Source organism: Zosterops lateralis (genome assembly GCF_965231275.1).
Source record: "Zosterops lateralis genome assembly, chromosome: W".
Lineage (NCBI taxonomy): Eukaryota > Metazoa > Chordata > Aves > Passeriformes > Zosteropidae > Zosterops > Zosterops lateralis.
In genome coordinates, this window is record NC_139801.1 from 21,479,526 (window position 1) to 21,500,291 (window position 20,766).

The 20,766-nt window shown below is 43.1% G+C and overlaps 1 protein-coding gene and 1 long non-coding RNA gene across 7 annotated transcripts in view; both read left to right on the top strand.

Annotated features, from left to right (window-relative positions):
• LOC310922231 (fibroblast growth factor 13) overlaps positions 1-20,766 on the top strand; it is a gene marked incomplete at its 5' end in the record, with an annotated part of 329,490 nt that overhangs the window by 176,119 nt on the left and 132,605 nt on the right. The gene's annotated exons all lie outside the window — the stretch shown is intronic.
• Positions 2,218-7,846, top strand: LOC310922299. Its single transcript, XR_014592388.1, has 3 exons — positions 2,218-2,253; positions 5,448-5,503; positions 7,814-7,846. It is a non-coding gene; the product is annotated as an uncharacterized lncRNA (long non-coding RNA).

A 20,766-nucleotide genomic window follows, 5' to 3' on the forward strand; every position in this document is an offset into this window, starting at 1 on the left:
CCTTCCTCCGTGGCATATGGCACTGGTATTCATTCTCAGGGAAAATGTTTGGTTCTGAGAGGAAGGCTTGCCATCTTTTATTGCCGTGAACAAAGATGAATGTCTCTTCCTTTGTTTGTCCCACCTGCTCTGCTCCAGGAGCATTGCACTCCTAGACAGGCACAAGAAGCCATGGCCACACTGGCTTGTCCTGCCACCACCTGAGGGGATGGAATTCAGAGGGGTGTCAGTTTTTGTTGTGCAATTTCTATGCGTGTTTCTCTGAAAGATGTTGTCTCTAGCACGGGAAGGTAAATATCTGATTAGGAATCCTTTTAGCCTCTGTTGTAGCTCAAATTGCCTGGGCTGCATTTATCTTGTTCTTCAGAATCTGTGAATTGCTTGGCAGTGGTATTAGACCCACTAAAAGACTGATGTGTGTCATCCTCAGTGGTTTGTTGGCATGAAGCTTGAAAAATTGATTGTGAGGTGATCTGCACTGTGCTTTCCATGCAAACCCTGCCACAGTCCATCAAAGTTAATGGAGTGGCTGAAACAAATCCTAGCAGAAATCCCTTCCAGTTAGAGCCCAGCAGTTAACAGCTCAGTTGTGCTGTTAGGATAAAGGAAAGTTTAAACTTGTTACTGTGACATAAATTACACATTTTTGAAGGTTCTGGAAAGTATGACAACTAGGAAGCTGTTAGCAAAGTTCTTCAAGTGAAATGTCATAATGGAAGTTCTATGGAAAACTGCAGACTTGGAAGACTCTTCAGAGAGTATAAAAATACACCTTTTTAATCTGCTGAATAATGGCATGGGAACACAGAGTAAAGCCTGCATGTTTCTAACTTTGCAACTCTTTTGTTCAGATGATGGATTTCTCTGCACCTTTTAACCACTTTCATACAGGGGTAGTGCTTGAGGAGCCTCATTTATCACTTCAGGATTTGGACTCCCTAGGCATGTAGGATGACACCAGGTAAAAGATTTTCCAGGCTTTTTGTGAGGGTGTTTGGGGAATGTTCTGCTATTTGCTGAGAGACTTAAATACCACATCATACTGGTGTCTGAGCCTGGTGGTCCATCATTTCTCATATCTTGGGCCTATTTCTAAGAGCAAAAGTGGGAATGAGAAAATGAGATCCATGTTTCCTAAATTGATCTGCCTTGGTTTCTTGTTCTTTTCCCCACATCTACTTGCCTGCTTGCAGCATCATCTTTATTCACAACACGCACATGCCTCAAATGCACCTCAGGAAAACAGGTCCAGGGCAGTTCCTTTGGAACCAGCCTGGAGGACACAGAGAAGGTCCTTGGCCCAGTAACTGCAGTGAGTGGTAGGAGTGGGAGGAAGAGAACAATATAAAATCACAACGATGAGAACTCCCCAAATGTGGAAATTTCCAGCTGAGCCCTGTGCCCTGAGGGTGATGCTGCCAGCCTGGACTGCAGTTCAAGTGGGGTGCTGCCCTCCCTGGTGCTCTGGGAAACTTGGGACTGTGGTAAAAGCTGAACTGCTGCTTTGTTCTGCATCTTTCCAGCTTTGTTTGTTCAAAGTCATTCCACAGTTGACAATGTCATGGGTCTCTCAAAGGCAGTAAAACAAGCAGAGCTGACATCTTTACCTGGATGCTGGTCCTGTGGGCATTGGGCATTATTTACAATTGTATCCAAGCAGCAGCAAAAATACAGTGTTTTTGTAGCTTCCCTCAAGCCAGAAATACACTGCTAACAGGAGAAGGGCAATCTGAAGTACATTTTGCAGCTATTTGTTCTCTTAAATAGTTTAAACATAAGCTGCTGCTGCTATCTCTATAAAACATGGTTACATATAAAGGAGTCAGCTCCTGGAAAACTAATTTGAGTTATATTATTACATCCAGGGAAGGGAATAAAATGAGAGAAATGTTTTTAAAAAACATCCATTGGTTAGTCACAGTCAAGAGTCTTGGACACTTGCCCATAGTTCTGTTTTCATGTGGGATTTTTTTTTTTTGCCTTTTTCCTCCAGGCATACATAACCTTTTTATACAGAAAAGCAGACAAGCATGGCAAAATACGTATTGGGGATGGGGAGAGGGAAATCTGGGATAGCAGCTGGTAATGAGGAAAGGCAGCTTTCCTCAACCAACAGGAAATCTGATTAGATAGAAAATGTTAAGGATGCTAATGTGAAACAAGCAGCTTTGTGGTTGCCCTTGATAATGGCTTGTTCTCTTCATCCCTAGCAGTGGAGTGAGGAGCAGAGCCAGTCCTGGGGGTGAGGCAAAGGTAGGATGTTTAAGCACATTATGTGGAGGTTGCCTCTTCCACCTGCTCTGTGTGCACTGGCACTTTTGTCACCAACAGAAATGTGGAGCCTTTATGTTGTGATACAGAATGTCCCTTTGGTGCTCCGAGCATCATGTCACCACTGATAGCACTGTTACTTGGCACTCTATATCCTTTTCTTCAAGACTAAATCAGTCCTATTAGTCCTGCTTGATCCTTTAATTATGTTAATGCATGTGTATTTCTGCATTTTAGAGGGGAAGAGGAAAGAAGAAGGGGGAGGAGAACTGTGTTTGAAATCAGAGAATTATGAGAGGTTTTTAAACTTTACTTATTGTTCAGAACTAAAAATGACTGTGTTCCAGTGAGGAATAATAAAGATGAGCCACATGGAACAGGCACAATGTCCAGGATACTGAGAGCAGGCCCATGTGGCAGTGGGACACCCATGAGGAGGTTCAGCATCTGTGCTGTGGTTCCCTGAGCCTCAGGTTTAACCTGGCCCAGCTCCTGGGGAGGAAGCCTCTGGTTCATGTGCTCACTCACATGATCTTACTGAAACTTCATCCAGGTGATGGCCCTGTGGTACTGAACTAACCACATTTCATAAGTGGTTTTCCTCATGTCTTCTCATTTCAGTGGAATGGAAAGCAAAGACTTGGTGTCCTGTTTGCTCTTGCATTTAACCCTTTCCTGCTGCAGCTGAGCTGTCTGTCCTGGAGCTGGTCATCCCAGGGAAGGCAGGCAGTCTGCTGTTGACTTATGCTGGGCCCTGCAGCCCTCTGTGCCTTCCTCACTGCCCTTTCCTTCAGCAAAGCCTTGTTCTTGATTCTGCTTTTTCCTGCACCTCTCAGGCCCTCCTGTGGGGAATGTGGAGCTTTCATCTTGCCTTGTTCTGGTTCTGGCACAAGCTGAGCAATGCCTAAACCTTCTCTAGTACCAAATGAAAGTAAACTCTTAAATCCTGCCTGTCTGGGTCCATGTGGAGTTGCTGCAGCTGTGGCCTATATCTGCAGTGAAGGATGATCTGAAGGGACAGAGACCAAAAGGCAAAGGTCTGAAGCTGCCACCAGTAGAATGGCTTTTTCCCGCAAAGAGAAACCATCTTTGACTTGAGTGATGACCTGATAACCTCCTGTTTCAGGGGGCTGGGGGGCAGTGGTGACACTACACTCTTGCTTCAGAAGCTCAGTACACCCAGCAGAACAGCTCAGTCCTGGACGTGGCTGAACCCTCCTGCCCTGATTCTCCAAAGCCTTTAAGCACAAGATAACTTTAAACACGAGTGCTCCCAGCAGAGTCACAGGGATTGGGAGGTATTTAATGAGCTTACTGGGACACAGGCTGGGCCTGACTTGGGTTCAGGCTCAGTGCAAATCCAGAGTAAATCTACCAAAATCCAAGATTTACTCAATATTTACTTGTCTGCAAATGAGATCAGAACCCCCTCATATGGTTTAGTTTGATTTCTTTTCTTGCTCCCTCAGCAGTTAATGTGGTTCTTATTGCCACAATGATTCATGATTGAACTTGCAAGTCATCATAGGAGTCCTGAGCAGCAGAGAAATTTAATGTTTCCCATTATAAAGAGGGAAGAGAAGGATCATCATCATCACTTGGACATCTCATCAGGATGAGTAGCACTAACACTGCCTACTGAATCACCTGAGCACTAGGTACTTAACTATTATCTTTGGAAGGGTCTGGGAAGATCCTTCTCACTGTGTGCATACAACATCTCAGTCCAGGAAACAGCATGCAGACCTTGGTCTGTTTGTCAGACTCAGATCTAGGAATAATGTGGCTGGAAGAAATGAAGATAAAATTTCAATAATAAAGCTAGCTAGTAATGAAGCGGTTTACTTAACTTGGTTTTCCTGATGGTAAAATACAAAGGTGCAGCTGTAAATGTAAGTAGTGCAATTGTTAGCCAAATCTGTACTCTGTAGCATCAGAAAAGTCTAAGTAAATAATGGTATTAGGAGCAGTTGTAGAACATTTATTTCAAGATAATGATTTTTAATTCTCAAACTGGACCTGGCCTTACCCCTGAACAGGTCATGGCAACCCAAAAAGAAATGCTATCTCTTACCTTACCTGTGTACCCTTTGAGAGAAATCTTTTATCTGTGCCTTTTGCTATTTTGTTCTAATCTCAAAGTAAATATTCACTGTGGAGACAGTATCTGGCACTTAGCATAGCTGAAATAGGACATTTAGACCAAATGACTCACCCTGATATTCTTTTCTCAACTCATCTTTAAAGGACTCTGAGATCTTCAAAGAGTGTTCCTTGTATGGGGGAAGGCCTTTGTCTTGCTACTTTTCCATCCCATGACTCTCCTGAGAAAGCATCAGATTTCGTTCTTCAATCTATCCCCATTATAAATAAGGAGATTTAGTTCTTTATTAATAATGAAGGATTTTCTTTGTACCTTACTCAACTACATGGCTCATCATAATTATTGCACAAACCTTTATCAGTGGTAATGTCTGCAGTGTTCAAACACGGAGTGCCTTTGGGTTGGGATCATGACAAATCTTCCATGATGTTCTAGGTTAGGCCAAGTCTCTAAATGAGGAGGAGTTAAACTTCCCAGCTGCCACTGGAGAGTTGTTCCCTTGCCCAAGGTAATCAGGTACAGGAGGACCAAGGCAAGTCTGCATGGAGCAGTAGAGATCCCCCGTGCCATGCCTGTGCACTGGAGTTGCTCACCTCAGGGGTAATTAGCTCAGATAGATAATTGTCCATGGTTTCCAGTTCCAGGGTTAGCTCAGCCCACGCCTAACTCAGGGGTTTCTGCTCTTCATCCCATCAGCAGTCTTGGTCTTCAGCAGCTGCTGCCTCTGAGGGCACAAAAATAAACAGCAAAGTTCACCAGAGTCCAGCAGGCTCCTCCTGTCCTGGATTATCTGTAAAAGGAGCTCAGTCTAACTTGGAGCTCAGTCTGCTCTCCCTGAGCTCCCTCAAGGTTTTTCCCTCATTCTCCTTGCTCTGGATCCTGCTCTGTCAGGGCTGGGGATGCTTTCTGAACAAAGCTGAAGAATTTTCACAACAGTGCATTTTCCTTCAAGTCTGCAGTGAGCACATTGTGCAGTAATGTGCATTACTGTTACTTTCTGATTGCATAAGCAGTTAACTTTGTGTGACTTGTCTCTACTTCTTGTTCTCTTTCAAATGTTCTGACCTGAAAGCTAAAGAGACTGAAGAAGCTTTACCCAGACTTCAGTGAGCACCAAGATTGCAAAAGGTCAGATTTTTCATGGAACACTTACATAAAGTTATTGAATGCTTTTTCAGTAGTATCTGAGTGTTTGGGGAAAAGTCATGCTCAGACTGTTTCATATTCAGGTTTTTTGCCCACTGGTATCTATCTACAGAATTTTCCTGCTGTGTACAATTTCTCTGATCTTGCTTATATGCTTAAAAAGCTCCAGCTTTTATAGGACAGTGCAAAATATTTGCACATCTTTTAAGGAAGCCCTTGTCCTCCAGGACAGAAAGGTGTACTGCCAAGCAGTGGTGCTCAGGAAGGATTACCAGGTGTTTGCTGGGTATTGTTGCTGGTGTTTGATTCTTTCTGCCATATGTTTGAAAATAGACAGATTACAAAGATGTAAACCCTAGAGATTACAAGGCACATAAGCCTGCAGAGGTTCTGAACTGCAGTGTACCCAGCACATGGCTGTACTTCCTCTTCAGTGACACAGTGTTGAACTCCTAGAAAGAAATCAAGAAGAAATCCTTTCCAGGCATCTTGGATATTCCTGATCTGAAGCTGTCTGCCACATTTTTCAAGTGAGCTTAATAATTCCTGCATGTTGATTTAGGAAGGAAAACCTTAAGAATATACACAACTTACCGCACAAGAAGACTTTTGTTACTAGCTGTCTTTCACACTTGACATTTCCACATTATACAAGTCCCTTCTGGAAAAGTTATTGGTGCAGCTGTCTTAGTTCTCTGTTGGGAAAGATGGGACAGGAAGGACTTAAGAATATGACTGTATGGTAAGAAATACTGCAGATGTAAAACCTGTGAGTGAAATAGAAATGAAAGCTAGTTTCGAGATGTAGGCATGGCAGGCAGGAAAACGGTGATTAGCTGAAGATGGGTTAAAAGACAGGAAAACAAAGGACTCAGGAATGTTGCCTTTCCACTCTCCAAAGGCATCAGGTAGAAAACAGATAAGAAATGTGGCTTTTAGAGTTTAGACTATAAAATGACATGGTAATGTAGTAGTTCTTATAGGCTGCATGCAAAGTTTGTAGGATTTGTATCTCACGCCGGTTGGTCACTGTAAATTAGAATATTCAACACAAAAAGAGATATAATGTATTGTAACAAGGTGATCGCTCTCTTCTCTTACCTTCTTGCTCTCTTACCCTCTTGGCTCTCTTACCTCTCTCCCCCTCTCTCCCTCTCTTGCTCCTGCTTTCTCCCCACACTTTTCCCCTGCTCTCACCCCGTTTCTACCCCTTAGCTCTCTTCTATCTCTCTCTCTCCCCATTCTCTCTTTAGGGCTTTGCTTCAGCCGAGGCTGGTGGCTGGAAGCAGGCCCTCTTTACCCACGACCCTTGTAATAATAAAGCCACGTGTTTCTAGAACATCTCGGGTCTGCAAAATTCCTTGTCCCTGCCATCCACAGAAAATTTCTACAGTTCTCTCTATTCTACTCTATCTGGTCAAATTTAGCTCTCACAACAGAATAAAAACATGTGACCACCCTTCAAGTCTGTGCCAGCATTATTAAGTCAGATTTTGTTTTGTGTGGCCTGTGGCATAGAGAGGTCAGAACACCAGTGTAGAGTTGTGACTCAGGATAATGTTGCACAAATATCTGAGCATCCTGATTGTTCTGAGCCCCACATAGAAGAAAAAGGAAGTGGCCCAAGATGGCTTTGCCTAATTGCTCTGATGGAGATTTGGGTTTTTTTAACAAATATTTTCCAAATAACAGCTAAATCTTTCTCCTTATCCTTGTTTTTTTCTTCTTGTTACAATACTCGTCTCATGTTTTTGTGCTGGGCTCTTGTGGAAGAGGTGCACTTCATTCCTCAGCTGTGTTCCTTGCAACCTTTCTGAGAAGCTTGAAAGCTCAGCTGGGCTTGGAGCTTGCCATGGTTAAAGGATGACACTGAGAGGTTTCTGTAGAGAGTGAGAAGGTATCTGCACCATTCACTCTTGTCATCTGCCTGTCCTCGTGGACATCACTGCTTTGGGGGCTTTCCCAACTTCCCTTCAATGCTGCAGGGACAGGTGGGGCTGCAGGGGAGGAGCCATGGGGAGCCTCTGCAGGACAAGAATCTGAGCCTGCAGTGGATGAGATGCTGACTTCTCCATCTTTTGAAAAAGACTTCAACAGCATAAACCACCTTTGTGGTGACTGTCAGTCTATTCTCTAAATGTGCCTTTCCTCTGAACAGTCCCAGGATTTTTCCTTTCTGCAACAGGTGACATCAAAGTAACACTTAATTGCAGGAGTTGTTAAAAATGCAGAGTGAATTTCAATTGTGCACCTTTGCATAACTGATGCCTGCCCGTTTCTCTTCCTCTACAGCTCCAGCTTGGTAGTCAGTAATTAAAGACCAAGTTTTGCTTTCTAGTTGCTCTTATCTCTGGTAAGTATAATCATTCTCTCATTTCAGACAAATGGCAAAACTGACCTCAAATATTGCTAGTGTTTCTCAGATGTCATTAGTAGAAAATATTTAAGCTTCATATAAGATCTTCCCTTCTAATGGTGAGCTGTCAGCATTAATCCAGTGCAGTTCATGGGGCTGGCCTTTTTATGATAAATTTAGATTAAATATACTGTAAAACCAGTAGTAAGCAAAAATTTGAATGAGGTTTGAGCTGCCAAATGCAAGCAAGTGGTTTCTTTAATCACTTGGATATTAAATTAGATAAATGTAAAAATAGTGAGAAATTTTGCTGGTCTTTGTACTAATAACAAAGAGCATGCTTAGGAAATTACTGTTTTAACTGAAAAGAACTTGATGTAGCACATTTCATGATATGTGCAGTGAAATATACAGTCAGTATGATAATCAAGAGGGAAGATGAGTTGAATAGAGTAACAAAAAGTGACAGGAGAATGGATATGAAAAACACCAAGGAGGAGAGGGCAGTCTGTGGACTCTAAAGCATTGTGGTACTGAGGAGAGGTTCAGGTGGGAGAAGATTAGTCTGGTGATGGAGAAGAAAGTCTGCAAGGAGAGTGGTAGAGAAGGTGGTGGTGTGGACAGGTAAGCACCTGCTTTTAGATTAACTTGTTGGCTGCAGGTGGGATCCAAAACTGAAGTAGAGAGATACCTCAGCTCCAGTGGTTAGAAGGACACTGTGTTAGACAGGAGCTGGAAGCCTGGATGGACACCTCACAGTGGGAGAAGTTACCTGAGAGGACAAGAGATCTCCAGAGAAAAACAGGCAAGTTGCTCAGCTGAACTTTGAGTAGCATCACCTTATTATGCCAGCACTGTCAGAGGAATGTGGTGTGTTCTCTGTGAGTGGTTCTGCCTCACCCTGTGAGGATCAGAGCCCCTGAGCTGAGCACCCAGCTCCTTACAAAGCATAGAGCTGCCTCTAACCCCATATTCACAGCTCCGGACATACCATTACATGCATGACATTATTTAATGCTCTACACAGTGCATTCCAGTCACACAATTAGCTTTTCATATCCTTATGTATTTTTAATGAAGTACATTGACTTCTGTAGAATGCTGCCAATTGATGTCTGATCAGCTGTATTTATGGCAGATTCTTTAATTTGCACATGCAAATGAAAACATGAGTGTAATTGTTCATCCAGGAGACTGAGGAAAATCACAGGGCACCACTATGACAATTTGTTATTGACATAATCTCTCCTGTAGCAGAATTTGTACTGTCACAACAGAATTCAGAAGGTGCCTTTTAAAAACTAATGTCTCAAAAGGATGTAAAAAAACCCAAAGACAACACTTCTGCCAGGTTTTTTAGTGGAGTGGTTTGGAGTTGGGTTTTTAAAGTAGTTTCACTGCCAACTTTTAAAGTCAGCTTGTTTCCAGCAGGAGGATGTTGAAATGGACACTGCCAACATTTTTCTTTGTAAGTCCTTGGCCAGACTTTTATTTATTGGAATCCACTCCTCCTGAGATGTGAGCACTGAGAGGTATTGGGCTGCAGGACAGTTTGCCCTCTGAGTTCTGTGATACATCCTCAGAGATTTCATCACATCCCTCTGAAAGGCACCAATGACTTCAGCTGATGTTGCAGAGCAGTTCTATCTATCTCTCCACTCCTACAGGAGCTATTTCTTATTCAGGTGCCAAACTCTGGACCTTCATTCCCTGTTTTATTTCTAGCAATCTCTGTAACCTCTGCTTCACCAGTCATTCTCTCTCCCTCTGGGTCGATGTCTGAGCTCAGGCTCTTGTTGCTCTAAAGTCCATTTCTGTTTAGCTCTGGAGAAAACATTCTGGCTGTGAGGCAGGGGCAGCAAGAGAGAGGAAAGCTCAGTAAAACAGTCACCTTTCCAGTCTCCTGGAGTTGATGAACACTTACTTTTGAGGGCATAAATCCTTGGAAAATTTTTTTTGATAATCTATGAATCAATGTTTTTGAGGAAAAGCATGCAAACCTAAACTCACACATCAGATTTCTCAAAAGACTTGTAGGGCTGCAGGTTCATTAGAAAGGAAACTTGTTAAAAGATTAAGTTGTAGTACTTTGATTTAGGATGGGACTCCAGGGAAGGATCAAAACAGATTACTTCTTGCAGTTGATTTGCAGAGCAAATTCACAGATAGTTTTGGGCTTATTTACGGTCTTTAAAAACCTAGTGAAAACAGTGTTAAGAATCTGGGATAGTGGAGATCTGATTTCTCCATCTTGAAATAACTTGTTATTTTTTGTATGATGCCCCTTGCTCACATTGGCATTGCCCCATTTGAAGTGGAGGACTCCATCTATGCTATTTTTAAAAGCCGTTTATTATGTTAATAGTTGATGCAGAATTTTACTCTTCATTGTCCTCAACCCAAAGATGTATCTTTCTTTGGACTAAAAATTACTTCTCCTGGACAAAAAAAATTTAAAATCTTCCAACTGAAGAACAAAGTCACAAAAACCCGTAAAATCCCTTTATTCTTGTCCTGATTTAGGGCAAATTTGTGAGAGAACCCCTGAATGGGGTCCCTCAGGGAAGCAAACCCAGACGGCTCCTCCCCCCAGTCAGTCCGGGAAAGAACTTCCTTGGAGAAAAGTGGAAAAAACTATTTATTTAACAAAGTGCCCACAAGCATAAACAATGAATAATATGGAACAATAAAACCTTCTGTTGTTCTGAAGTGAGATGGTAAATTCACAAAGTCCTTGCTGTGGGTAGCTCAGCTCGTTCAGTCTCTTATCAGTCCCTTCAGAAGTCCAGGCTCCAGTGGGCCGCAGGTGTGAGCTCCCAGTGCTCCTCTGGGTTTTCAGTCCAGAGCAAGTTTAAACAGTCCTGAGAAAAAAACAAACAAACCAGTCCAGAGAGCTTCTCTACCTCAGCTAGCTAAACTAAGAGCAAAGCAGGTGTCTGTGCCTCAGACAAGCACAGTCCAGGAGCAGGAATGCAGAGTGAATGCTGTTTTCAAAACAAATTCAACATGTCTTCTTTCTCCTCCTTTGCTCTCAGAGCTAGTCTCACAGCAGTGCTTCTCTTGCTCCAGGATCCTGCTTCATGAGTCTCTGCTTCATGTTCCTTAAGGTTGCTCCCCCATGATAATCCTCCCCATACCAGCTAACCCCCTCTTTTATCTCACTTATCCTTATTGGATATAGCTGTTACTTATCAGGGAGAAGGCTGTATTGGTTAATTAACACAGCTGTTACTTATCCCCTTTTAGTTCCCTCTACACGAAGGGCAAATAAAAGTCAGGTGTATTGGAGTTTTGTGCTTTCTTAACAATAGCAAAAATATGAAATTGCTTGAGACAGTCTTGAGATAGTTCCTGTAATCTCCACACTATAATTAAGTCTATGAGTGTAGAATAATGGGAAAGCTTGGAGTGTTCTTTCTCATAGTGAATGAAGAGAAATATCAATGCAGAAACCAGATTAGATACTCTGCACAATATATCAAATTGTTCTTCATGGCAAAATCGCTTGATTAGGACAGTTAATGCAGAGGTGTTGTGACTAGGTGTGAAGAGAGCTGAGCAGTGTCAGCTTAGTAAGAAGTGCTGTAAGTTTGTCTCCTATTAAGCAGTGGGAGGCAGGAATTCCACAAGGAGAAAAGCTCTTTCTATGCATGAACTGTGGAAGTATTGAGCAGCACTCTGTGCAGAAGAGCAGTGCAGCAGGCAGTGTGGAGCTAACACCACCCACAAGGCACAGGGGTGAGTTTCCTGCATGGATTTCAAACCAGAGAGGATGAGGTTTTTCTGAATTGCAAGTGTGCTGTTGACTGGAGGCAGAAGTGACATTAGATCATCTGAACAGTGGAGGCCATAGCATCTCCAGCAGACTGTGGTGGTGGGCTCAGCCTTGTTTGACTCACAGAGCCACAGAATGGTCAAGTTGGAAGGGACCCACATTGAGCCCAGCTCCTTGGCCTGCACAGAACCATCCTGTCACACCGTGGGCCTCAGAGTACTGTCCAAAGGCTGAAGAGATCTGTGTCTTGAGGCAAATACATCTCTTTGAAAGTCATTGCGTCTTCAAGAGGCTCCATGGGCTTGGTGGTCTTCTTTCCTCTCAAAAGCAAAATTTCTTGGAAAAGAGTTGATGCAATCATCTTCACTTACCTTACAATTTCCTTTGTTTTACCCATGTTTTAACTGGATTTTCTAGGCAGAGTAGGTTTTGGTATTTTTAAACAAAAGCAGATTTTCTTTAAAGTACACACAGAATAGCAAGGTGTGTTAATGGAGTATTGATTTGTGTGGAGTTTTGTAGAAAGGAAGTTCCTCAGCCATGTTTGCTGCAGCTGTAGAGCATCTGTCCAAGGCCAGAGTGTGCACCAGCTTTATGTGGGAAAGAGAGGAACAGGAATATCTTTGACATCCCCACCCACTGGGAAGGAATGCAGCCTTCAGACCAGCTCTGGCATTGCCCTTGGAGAGCTCCCCTGAGTTCTAGTGTGGTTCAAACTTTATTCCAAAAAAGCATTTGGGACCCAGCAGAGAGCCATTTCCAGTTAATTAATGAACCTAAGTTCAGAAAATTGTTGTCAGTGGATTTCAGACCCATTTGTTTGTCTGCAGTTTTGCTGGCAGAGGTGATGCACTGGGAAATGTGGGCTGTCAGTGAGAGCCCTCCCGTGCTCAGGTGTGGAGAAACTGACCTGCCCTTCAGTCCAGGCTAAAGTGCTTTTGATAACTAAGACACAATAAACCAAGGCTGTTCTGGAACAAAGCCATTTTTAAATTAAATTTCAAGTATGTGTCTTCTTTTATTTCTCCCCTTCTCCATTTTAAAAGTGGATAAATACAGTGGAAGGAGTGGCAATCAGGAGTATAAAATTAATCCTCTGAGAATGTTCCTGTAAGTTCTGGAGTCAGAGAGCAGAAATACCATCAGGCTTTCCCCTAATGTCTCCTCAAACTTGGCTCTTGTCTAACCTATAACCTGAGAATTGTCCTCTCTTCAAGGTCGCAACTGTGCTCTCTATGATTGTGGACCACCAAGCAGTAAGGAAATTGCCTTGTTAATCCGTTTAAAAAAAAGCAATAGGAAATTATTTTCAGGTCTCCTAAAACAGCTGCATGTCACAATTGATCTGATCATGTAAAATATTGATCACTGAGAACCTTTAGCTATAAGGAGATGATACAAATTAGAGAAATGTGCATTAAGTGCATTAAATTTGTGTTTCAAATGGCTGATTACAGAGAGGAACTTCAAAATGAAGGGAAAAGAAAAATATGGAAACATTCAGGTTTGGCTGGCAGGAGAAATATTACTTGAACTGGTTTAGATTATTCAGGTTGCGAAGCAGTGGCTTTTTGTCACAAAAATAGTCTTGATTAATAGTATGGAAAAGTAGGTTTTAGTTTTACAAATGATACTGAATTGAGAGTCAAGCAGATAATGAGAAACAATTTAATCTGATACATGATGAGGATTAATTTGGAGTACCTGGGTTGTAATAGGGCAGCACAGCTCAATGCAGATAAATGGAAGATAATAAGCTTAAGAGTAAAGAACTCCATAGTAAATGAGTGCTCAGATGCTGCAGCAGGCTGAGTCATGGGAAAAAAATGAGGAGTTACTGGAGAAAAATGGCCTGTTCAGCAGGAAAGGCAAGGAGGAGAAATGGGTTACTGAGCTAAAAGTCCTTGCCCATTTCATACCTAAGGAATGCAATAAATACCCCTTTTTTTCACTATTTCCTCCCGCCTGGCAAGACTTCTGTCTCCTTTCCTGACATCATTTGGTTCTGTTTGCAGCCTCAGATGAGGATGGTGGTGAGGCTCATTCTGTATTTACCTGTGGCAGAAAGAAATAGCACAGCTCTCAGGCTTATACCCTGTGTGGAATCAGTGAAAGGTTCTGGAAAGGTGAGCTCAGGTGGCAGAGCCTGCTCCATAGCTGAGATCAGGAAAGAGTAGGTGCTGCTAGTAAAAACTGAATATATTCTGAGCTAGACAGTGGAGAAAAGGGCTGGTGGTGTCTGTTTTTGCTATAATTGGATTATGGCAATATCTATCCATGGGATAGTGTTGTCTCATATAATAAAAGCTGTTTCATTCCCACCCAAAAATATGACAATCTCAGTAAGTGATCACGGATGTTATTTCTCTGTCAAGTGATAAACTCACATGAGGGTCAGTTAAAATATGATTTTCTGTCTGTTCTCAGGCTCTGGTAGAAGATCAACAGCACTTGTTACAGTGTCAGAAAGAGACTTCCAAGCTGTGAGTGCCCTTGGCCCAGTAATGATTCTCTGCATTTTCCTGCAGTATATACCCACCAAAATCTGGGTTACATTCTAAAGTCCTACAGGTGTTCTAAAGATGTGCAACTTAGCTTTAAGAATTAAACATTCAAGGGAGAAGAGTAACAGCGTACTAACCTCTAGGGATGCTTCAGCATTCCAGCATAGCAATTTAATTAAAAGATGAGTAATTAAAAAATGAGCATTATTTAAAAATCAATAGTTCAGCAATTGTTCTCTTCCCTGCTGTTAGCATACATCCTTTTATGGTCAAACACTATAGAACAGTACTCTCCTATCTCTGAAAAATGGAAACTGATTTAACTGCACAGGCTGGGATGCTGTGGCATATCTCTGAGGGAGCAGTGTGGGCTGGTGGCTGTTGTGCAGGCAGGGACAGCTGTGTGACCATAGAGGGAGAGTGACCTTGTGCCCCACTTGCTCCTTGCTGGATGTGCCCCTAAGGGTGCTGAACCCAGGGCTGGAGCTGTTCCTGCTCTGAGCTCTCAGACTACCAGGACCTTTGCTGCCAGAGTTGCTGTCCATGGCCCATGACAGCAGCAGGTGTGAGGGACAGGTAAGGGCAGTAGAGCTGAGCTGCCACTGCAGCCTGAGTGGCTTTGGAGCTCTCAGGCTGGACACAGCACTGTCACTGCTTCTTGTGACTCTCAAAGCACACATCACTGAATACATGAAAGCCCAAGCAGGTTTGCTTAGACTCTCTTTTTCTGTTAATTATATTTTTATGGTTTCAGAATTCAAAAGCAAACTTTATTTTTATAAAGCCTTGTGCATGTCTAAAGGAAGTCCTGACATGAAAGGTTTCTCTATGTACAGGTGCCTTGGGAATCTGGGCAGTGTAAGAGCCCTGCTGCTGCACGAGGGCACTTTTTAATTATACGTCTTCATCATGATCTTCTAAATCAGAGTAACCCAGAACATGGTCCTATAATTAATAAACCTTGTCCTGCCTTTTTGCCTCTTGAATCTACACATGTGAAAGCATTTTGATAGAAGACTTTGATTTGTTCTGTTAAGACCTTTTACTGCAGCTGAGGAATCCTGCAGGGACAGAGGAGATGTTAGGAGCCTGTGGGCTGGGGGTTGAGTGGGTTTGGGATGAGGCAGGGAGGCTCAGGGGCACCTGTTCCCTCCCATGCCCAGGATCCAGAGCTGCCCAGGGCCTGAAGAACTGTCCTGTGCTGCCCATGGTGCCAGGGAATGTTCCTGCCCTGTGCTAGCTCTCTCTGACCTTGCTGATCTCTGCTGCTCCAGCAGGACCTACACGGGCTCAGCCTCACCACAGAGGCGCTGAGCTGGGTGCCCTTAACTGTGGGCCTGGGAGATTTTAGCCTGCTTATCAGCTGCTGACATTTTCCCAAAGAAAAGTTTCTCAGAAAAGCTTTTTCTCAAAACAGTCTTGGTAAACATCTATCTTTTCTCAAAACAATCTTTGTCCAGCTGGTGTTTTCTGTTTTTGTAGTTTAACCAATGGTATTGGAGAGGTGTCGTTCCTATTCACCAATCATGTTAAGTCTGTATCGGAACACTTTATAAAAGGTACTAAGAATTAGACAATAAAGAGCCTTTTTTCTATGCTCTTTGCCTTCTGAAATATTTGGAGTCTTTTGTGTCCAACAGTGACACTTAACAAGATCCAGTTCTAATTGCTGATAGTCTCATTAATCAACTTTGGCACCTGGCACAGGAGGGCAGTGAGCCAGGCTATGGACTCCTGCTGATGGGGCAGAGCCCTGAGCACCCCAACTGCCATGGTCCAGGGACAGCCACCGAGTGACTGTTACTGCCCAGCCACCGAGTGACCATCACTGCCTGATGGCCCTGCTGTGCCACCCCCTGCCCTGCCCACATGCTGCCCTGGCTGCAGGCTGTTCCCTGAGCCTGCCTCAGCAGCATTCCCTGCCACCAGCTCTCCCTTGGCCCTGCAGCACCAAACATGGAGTAATTCTCTAACACTGTGTTATGCAGAGTCAGGACAATTGTTATTACCCAAAGCAATTTTCTATCAATTACAAATTTATTTTACAGTTATTACTTTAGATTAGGACAAAATGCTCTGTGATTCTTGAATTGATCTGAGGCTTCAGCCAAAGAAACAGAAATGTGTGCAAGGAGGGAGCTGGTTTTATTCTGCTCAGTGCTTTGCACCTTCATGCAACTCCATGGGATGTCTGAGAGACGTAAGTGAAAACAGATTTTTCCAAAGCATAGGTAAACTCTTCTCCAGTGTCTGATGTGGCCAGGGGAGGAGAGTTGGAAGAGACTTGCCAAGGGTGGTTTTCCAGGGTCTGCTCTGGTTGAGTCTTGGTGCCATTGTTACTCTGACTCGGTAGGCTTGGAACAGTTCCACTCAGCCAGCTCCAGTTCAGATTCACTGTTCTGGAACATCCATCTCTCTGCTCTTCTTGGAACCTGCCTGCCTTCAGGCCCATGAAAAAGCTTCAAATCAAGCCTCACCTTTTTTCAATGACTAGCTTTTTTAAACAAATTTGTTTTAAAATTAGCACAGTCAAAAAGAGAGTTTAAATAACAGACTATTCAGCTAAAGTCTCTTTCAACAGATTTGAGTGCAAGACTGAAAATGAGCTGTTATCTTTTCAGTTATACTTACAGAATGCAGATTTGAAATTGCAAAAAGGACATTAAAATAGCTTGTGCAATTTAAAACAGACTGAGTCAAACTGACAAAGCAGAAAATAACACGAACTAGAGATGCACTTGTGTGCTATATCATGTTAATGATTCTGTTTTCTAAATCAGAAACAGCTCAATAATATATGTTGTTTCCAAACAGACATATGTTTTATTAAAATAAATTAAAATAGAGAAAAATACAGCAGTGTGGGATGGGAAAGAACAATTATTCAGGAAGATTAGGCTTGCTATACATCAGAGGTTTTTGGCATGACTCGCTGAGAATTTGTGTACTGTTTGTAAAGATTTTATCTGCAGATTTTACATCTGGCCTCAGTCCTTTTGTATGCAGGACCATAAGCTTTATGTGACAAAGATACAGCACAGGAAAAAAGTTGTCCAAGTGTCGTACATAGATACTTGCTTAAAAGCCATTCTGGAGATCCACTAATCTGACCTTGGAGATGCAAGAGGACAACAGCAGCAGAATGGGAAAAACTGGGGATTTGCTACATGCTTGGTCTAAGAGCCAAAGCATTTGTGTTTTGAATGAATCTGCTTGGGTGCAGTGGGTAATTGACAGCAGTGAGAGCCCTTGTGGCAGCAGCAGTAAATGAAGTCACAGCACATCCTGGTGTGTCTAGGGCTATGTGGAGGTGCCTCTCCAGGAGCCAGGCTGTGTCTGCATTCCTGGTGAGGCAGTGCCTGGCTTTGGTGCTACTGACTCCTCCAGCCAGAGCTGCTCCAGAGTCACTCTGCCTGTGGTAACAACATTAAAGGCTTTCCTCTGCAGGATAATCTCCATATGTTCTGGGCAGACAGGATGCTGATCACTGTGATGTGATCATTCCTTACATCTGCATTTTACTGTACATGATACGCCTGTGAGTTCTGCATGCCCAGAGATCCCCCTCTGGGTAATCTGTCAGCTTCCCTTGACAGCTGTTAAACAAGGATTTATCAACATGACTCACAGGTACCTTTCTGGCACTTTTAATATGTAGAATTTTCAGTAAGGAAACTCTCTAGCTACTTGCTGATGCAGACCATGCAGCAAAGTTGAGCCAGATGTCCTTAGGAGGGGTTTGATTCAGCATCTCTTGAATGAACAGAGCTGAGGAGTACATCCTAAAATGGTTCATACTTTGGGCCCCATGATTCTTTCTGCCTGCAGCAGTGGCTGTTGACTTGGCTCTGGGGATGCAGAGGGGTTAATCTGGGGGCTGCCTGAGGTTGTCATTGAGCTTCTGGTGCTGACAGATGAATGGGTCTGTGATTGAAAATGGTGATGGAGTTGTTAATTCAGTTCCTCTCAGACTCCAGGTCTGACGCTATATTTTAAGACTGTTCAATCTGAGGCTGGGCATTAGTTTTCTAAAATTTTATGCAAAGTTCATTTTTTTTTTCTGTAAACACAGTTAAATATAGTGAATTCAAACTGGGTCTTCTAGAACTAGAGTTCATGTGGTGATAGCTGGAGATGTACTTGCGCTTCTGCTATCTGTGTCTCCATGGAAGTGCTAGTGATCAAAATATCTAGTTGTGGATTAATTGCAGCTAGCTTTTGGCAGAGATTCACATTCAGATGTTTTAGTATTTAAACCACTCTCATAGTATCAGATAGAGTTGGCAGAGAAAAGAAGAGGAGGTATCTACTGAAAAATGCTTTTTTTTTTTTTTTTTTTAGTATTTAGGGTAAGTAGGCTTCCATTTCTACCTGTGAAGAGGTGTCTTGTTTCTGCCTCCGCCAGCCCTGACACCTTGACAGTAAAGGGTACGGCTTGGTAGCAGGATGAACCTCATGGATCCCTGTTAGTTCTTGCTTGCCCGAAGGAGTGAAGGAACAACAGCAGGAAAAAGAGGGAGGCTGTTCTGGGTTAACTGCTGGCTTTATTCATCAGGGTATCTGCCCCAGCAGACACCTCTCAGCAGAAGCAGCGGGGGGGAAAAGCGAGGGAAAAAAAGCGGGAAACCCCCGAATGCAACACCTTTTATTGAGGGGAGAAACTCAGGGATGGGTTTAACTGGGGACAAATCAGGGACCAAGGGGGTATGGCTCTCCAGGTAAATGACACACATTGTAACAAATCAATAACTTGGGTGGGGAGACAGCTGAAGTCTTGTCCAATCACTTGGGGTCCTTACTGGAACTTTCCAGTCTTTTGGGAGAGACCCCAAAGTGACAGACAAGACCCAGGGGCTGTATAACTTATGATTGACATATAACTGGGATTTGGGTAAAACCAAAAAGGGTGGAACATAGGTGACATGGGACAAACCATTACAACTTATAAAAAAGAATATAAAACAAGGAACAAATACATACATAAAACTGATAAAACCAAAAACACACCACTACATACCTGGTATGGTAATTCCTTTATTTGGTGTTTATTCTTGATAAAAACAAACCTTGCAGAAAATTCCCTGATACCTGGCTGTTAGATGTTTTACCTGTTGTCCCATTGTCAGGGTCCGCAAACATATACGGGGAACCTGATGGTTCGTTTTAGGGATCTCAGAGCGCAAAAGACACAGCAGGGGACAACTCAGTTTACTTAAACAAAAATGCACCTTTATTTAGTGCCAACAAATGTGATAGCGGGGAGAGAAAATAGAGAATAGTGAGAAAGATAGAGAAAGAGGGGAAGGGGATTATAGCTACCAACGTGGAGAGACGAGTCCTCGAGGCCTAGAGATGCCTATAGACGCGATCTTCTCCAGTGGGGTGATCACAAAAGTGAGCGGGGGTCTCCAGAGTTTTTATAGGTTGGTCAAGGCGGGGACCAAAGCGAGGGGCAGAGAGCCAAGGCAGGAACCACCTGTGTTGAGGTTGGATGCTCAGGAACAAGCTGCAAACCGTACCTCTGGTACGGACAGACCAGTTTGGACAAGCAGCCCCGGCTCCGTCCACTGTGACCAGTTCCATTGTTCTTGCACTCTGTTCTCATGGAGATGCATACCAGTCCTCTGAGATTTGGCAAACATTCCACCTCAGCCAGGCCAGGGGCTCCCTTCAGAGTCCGCGGTCCCAGTCCCCAACCATCGGAGACAGTTGTGAGGCATATCACATCCTTGGACAGACTCTGACACCCATGTAGGTAGAAAAAGGTTGTGCCTGAAAATTAAAGTCCTGATTGTTTTGAATATGGTTATGGTGTTGGTGCTGGGGGCAGTGCAGGTCAGAGCTGAGGGAAGAGCTCAGGCCAGTTGTGCTGTTCAGTGTTTGAAATAAGGAATAAATCTGTACTTCTCTTGTTAGCAGCCAGCCAAATGCAGGTGGAAGCCTTTAGGTAATATTCAAGTTCTTACATGTCTCTAAGCTGTTTTGCTGAATTATCCCACCATTACCAGGTTTGTAGACAGACATCTACTTTGCTCTACTGGAGTTAAATCTGTGACCTGTGATAAGTGCTCTGAGAAGTCTGCCTTATAACACAGCATTAAGAAAAGCTGAACCAAGAAAATAATACTAAATATACATCATATATTCTTGTATAAATGTTATTGAAGCAGAGGAATTTTAAAGTAAAAGGATGGCATCCAATTTATTTAATTTCAAAGGAAACAGAATTAATTCACTGCATTGCTCCTTATTTTCTAGGAACCTTGGATCAATCAGCTAATGGAAACTTGCTACTGTGCCATGACTCATTTGTAAACTCAGCTCTGAGTTTTTCACTTGACTCATGGGCATTGTGATGGAGATAAGTTATTTTGGCTATAAACCTCCATCTGTTATGTCAAAGGCTGTTACTGTGGGCAGTTTCAGACTTGCAGATACAAACCACGGCAGGCGTCAGACCTTTCCCCTGCAGTTCCCTTGTGGTAGAAGTCTTGTTGGCTGAAGAGGAAAACATCATTTGGTTTTGTTATGAAAATACATAGCAAGGCTGGCAATTCAATTCAGTGCTTGGGCTTAGTGAAAATAAAACAGTACTAAGCGGAATATCCCA